Source organism: Marmota monax, unplaced genomic scaffold (assembly GCF_021218885.2).
Source record: "Marmota monax isolate L192 unplaced genomic scaffold, Marmota_monax_Labrador192_F-V1.1 WCK01_AAM20220418_F8-fsc00461, whole genome shotgun sequence".
NCBI classification, from domain to species: Eukaryota; Metazoa; Chordata; class Mammalia; order Rodentia; family Sciuridae; genus Marmota; species Marmota monax.
This window is the reverse complement of record NW_026694412.1, coordinates 185,396-190,266: the sequence shown is the minus strand read 5'-3', so window position 1 is coordinate 190,266 and position 4,871 is coordinate 185,396. Positions and strand designations below refer to the sequence as shown.

Below are 4,871 nucleotides of genomic sequence, written 5' to 3'. Positions count from 1 at the left end.
GTCAGATTCTAGGCTGACATAGTGAAGATTTGGTCCCATTTTTTCCTTCTATTAGGCACAGGGTCTCTATCTAGTGCCTAAGTCTTTGATCCACTTTGAGTTGATTTTTGTGCAGGGTGAGAGATAGATGTTTAGAAGCAAATATCACAACAGATATGTCTGAAATACAGAAGATAATTAGAAACTATTTTAAAAATTTATAGTCTAATAAAATAGAAAATGTCAAAAACATTGACAAATTTCTAGAGGCATATGACCTACCCAAACTGAATGAGGAGGTCATTCATAATTTAAACGGATCAATTTCAAGTAATAAAATAGATAACACCATCAAAAGCCTACCAACCAAGAAAAGCCCAGGACCAGGCGAATTCTCAGCCAAGTTCTACAAGACCTTCAAAGAAGAACTAACACCAATACTTCTCAAAGTATTCCATGAAGTAGAAAAGGAGGGAATCCTTCCAAACTCATTCTATGAAGCTAATATCACCCTGATACCAAAACCAGACAAAGACACATCAAGAAAAGAAAACTTCAGACTAATATCTCTGATAAACATAGATGAAAAAATTCTCAATAAAATTCTGACAAATTGCATACAAAAACATATTAAAAAGATCAATAAATGTAATTCATCATATTAATAGACTTAAAAACAAGATCATATTATCATCTCAATAGATGTAGAAAAAGCATTTGTCAAAATACAGCACACCTTTTTGTTCAAAACACTAGAAAAACTAGGGATAGTAGAAACATACCTCAACATTGTAAAAACTATACATGCCAAACCCAAGTCCAGCATCATTCTAAATGAAGAAAAATTTAAAGCATTCCTGCTAGAAACTGGAACAAGACAAGGATGTCCTCTTTCACCAATTCTATTCAACATCATTCTTGAACTCTAGCCAGAGCAATTAGACAAGAGAAAAAAATTAAAGGGATAGAAATAGGTAAAGAAGAACACAAACTATCACTATTTGCTGCTGACATTCTGCATCTAAAAGAGCCTGCTTATTAACACTAAGAAAATTCTTAAACTTATGGTAGCAACATATAAAATCTTACATAATACACAGTCAAAAGAATTTTATATTCTGGTGCATTATCCTGAAAACATGTATGATGCAGAGTATTAACTTATACCAAAGTATGATGTTTATTTCATTGAGAGAAAAGATAAGTTTTGCGACAAATATGACTTTACTTGATTTCAGCATTAAGTCCTAGAAATATTGGTGTGTGTGTGTGTGTGTGTGTGTGTGTGTGTGTGTGTGTGTGTGTCAGAACCAGGGGCTCTGTTTCACTGAGTTACATACCCAGACCTTTCCATTTTTTATTTTGAGACAAAGTCTCACTAAGTTGCTGAGGTTGCCCTCAAACTTGCAATCCTTTTGACTGAGCCTCCCAAGTAGCTGGGAGTAATTATAGGCATGAACCACCACAGCTGGCAAGAAACAAATTTTAATAATTAAAAAAAATAAGATTTAACCTCAAAATAAATGTATATATATATATATATATATATATATATGTATATATATATATATATATATATATATATATATATATATTACTTCCCTCTTGTTCTTAAAATATAAAATATTTAGAAACTTTGATCTGTAGAAATTTTGACCAGTTAACATTCTACTTCTTTTTCTTCTTTGTTGGCTCATCCTCAGAACTCCTATGTGTGCTAGTATTGCTGCTATTGGAAGAGCTGGAGCCTGAGTCTGAATCAGGGGAGGAAGAAGAGTTTGTGGAGGAGACCAAAGATGATGAATTGAAGGAGTTTTCATCCATGTCACTGTCTGCAGAGGAGGGTGAAGTAGACGTTTCATCACCATGATGAGGAATCTCTAGCTAAACTCTAATGCCGTTGGTATTAGAACTGGTTACACTTAAAACTTTTATCCTTCACCTTTCTTTCCACATTATTTTTCTCCCATAGTTTGTTGCTACAATCTGGTTTTTCTCTTTCTTTTAAAGCTTTTCTTAGTACTGCTTTTCTTGGAGGCTTATGTTAGCATTTTCTTGGTCTGTGCATTCATAAGTTCCATGTCCAAATTCCAAGCATTTTAGACATCCTACATGTTGCTAATTTGCTTCAACTTATCTCCAGGGTATGAGCTGATACGAAGGATGTTTTTTCCCCCATCTTTAAGGGATATATTAATATAATTAAAGGTTTTGGTCCAATCCTTTTTCAATTTTTTTGTATTGCATCATTTAGTGAAATTTTTCAGTTTTAAATCATTTTACTACATGACTTCATGGATAACATTAAATAAAAATAATTTCATTCTTTGCTTTTTTTCCTGGCCATTTCTAGGAAACAAATATTTATTTCTTTATACATTTATTTGTAACTCATAAGGAGAGGGTGGAATTAAAAGTATTTTTGCCAAATATATAATAGATCAGGCTGGTATATAGCTCAGTTGGTAGAGTGCTTACCTTGCATGCACAAGGCCCTGGGTTCAATCTCCAGCACCACAAATATATATATTTTGTATATATATACACTCACACACACAATAGATCATGCCACTGTTATTTTAATATTCCAGAGATATTTTAAATTGATATATCTGCAACTAAACTCTCCATTTACCCTTCACACATCCCCATGAAAAGAGCTAACAAATGAGAATTTATAATCTCAGTGAAATTTATTATTAAGCTTACCATCATATTTGACTTCTTTTTTCATTCAACCACTACTCCTAAATATATCCCACTTCCATGAAAATCAAGTTACTTACATCCATTTTCTTCCATCTCATCTCTGACTCACTTCATTTCTATTCAATTCTTAACAATTCTGTGAATCTTTTTTTAATACTTCTTTTAATATTTATTTTTTAGGTGCAGATGAACACAAAACAATACCTTTATTTTTATGTGGTGCTGAAGATAGAACCCGGGCCCCACCTGTGCTAGGCAAGCACTCTACTGCTGAGCCACAACCCCAGCCCCAATTCTGTGAATCTTAAAATGACCATCCCACTTCATATCAATTCCATCAATCCCTATATATGATCCACATCAAATAATTCATTCAAAAATATCCATTGAAATATTGTGCACTTTCATTAAGCCATGTCATTTCCTCAAAGTTTAAAAACTATATGACATTAGTCTACTTATTAAATATCTGTCTCTCACTAAACTCTAAGTTCAATGTCAGCAGGAACCATTTCTACTTCTTCTCCCCATTTTATGCCCAAGATATATCAGAATATCCAGGCTATTAATATAGATTACTATGTGAATTTTGTTCTTTAGAGGCATGTGATGGGTGCAGTGTGGGACTGAGTACCTGTTAAACTGAGAATATTATGAATAGGAAATAGCAAATTCAGACTTTTTTAATATTCAAGACCATTACCGGTAGTCATAAGATGAACAAAAAGTCAGATTCTTGTGAGCATAAAGGCAGGTTGAGCAGTAGTTTAATTGAATTCATCATAAAAAATTCATAATTTAGATAATTATAAAGTATCTATGTTAAACCAGATTTTTGACTAAAAGTCATATAGATCTGAAAATAAGAATCTTAAATTGATGTGCCAACACCTTTCTAAAATTAAGAAAGTTGAAGTTTGATGAATAGCTACATGCTGTGGAGAGACATTTTAAGAAAAATAAAGAGTCATGAACTACAAATCTGAATGTTTCTGTATTAAACACAAATATTAAAAATTATTAGTCTGGTTTTCATAGTAATGTCACTTCATCTTCTTGAACCTCAAAATTGTTATCTGTAAAACTGAGGTAGCAGGTGGATCCTCTACATGGACCATTTAATTCTATGAGGTAAATGTATGGCAGCCCCTTCCCACCCTAAACACATTAGAAGTGTACTTTAAATTTATCTTTGACAAATTGAAGGTGGCTTCTCAGCCTATCACCTTACAAGAAGTGACAGGTTCCCACTTATCATTATTATGTTCTACTTAATCTAAAACAAAAATCGGTCAAGGATAGTTCAAGGTGTTCCTTCTATTTCTGCTTCTCCTGATTTAAAGACCAAAATGGCTCAAAGAAACATCAGTACAGGTCCTTGAGGGTTCAGCATGCATTGATTAGCTCCTGGGCCACCAAATTTTTAAAGTTACTATTGCATTCTTTCATATATGACTTCTAGTTGATTCTGTTTTATTTTTTTTAATCCTCTGATGTAGTGGTTATATAACTTTCTACACTGAGACTTCACTTCAGCGTAGAATACCCTAGATTGATAATTCTATAATAACAAGGACAACAGTTGATAGTTTCTTCCAATCTTCCATTACTTCTTATTCAGTTGCCCAGAATGAAAGCCTGCTACACAAGATTATAGATTGCTTTCCTTACTAATTTCAGAGTCTTTCAAAAGGTATAACTAAAGTGGTGGGTACAATTTAGGTTGAAGCCGAAATGCTTGCTGTACTTCCTCCTTGATGATGAAAGAAATGAGACAGTGGCAGTAACTGTATTATCCCTGATTGATTCTTTTGGCTGTCATATCAGGAAGTCTGGGCTTTTCCTTGTGCAGAACAACAACAATCCCCATCACCCGCCTGCACCAAAACATCCTGGTGAATCTAATTTTTTGGTATAATGATAATGGAGGCCATTCCTATCTATCCATCAATCAATCTATCTACCTACCTGTCTTTTCAAATTTTTTATTCTTTTTGGTAACAGGGATTAAACTCTGGGGCACACAACCCCTGGGTCACAGACCCAGCCTATTTTTAATTTTATTTAGAGACAGGGTCTCACTGAGTTAACTTAGCACTTTACTGAGTTGCTTAGCACCTCGATGTTGCTGAGGCTGCTTTTGAATTCATGATTCTCCTGTCTCAGCCTCCCAATCAGCTGGG

The 4,871-nt window shown here is 33.8% G+C and overlaps 1 pseudogene; it reads right to left on the bottom strand.

Annotated features, from left to right (window-relative positions):
- Window positions 1-1,647: 1,647 nt before the first annotated feature.
- On the bottom strand, window positions 1,648-2,781 carry LOC124109540 (zinc finger CCHC domain-containing protein 10-like; annotated as a pseudogene).
- Between the last annotated feature and the right edge of the window lie 2,090 nt (window positions 2,782-4,871).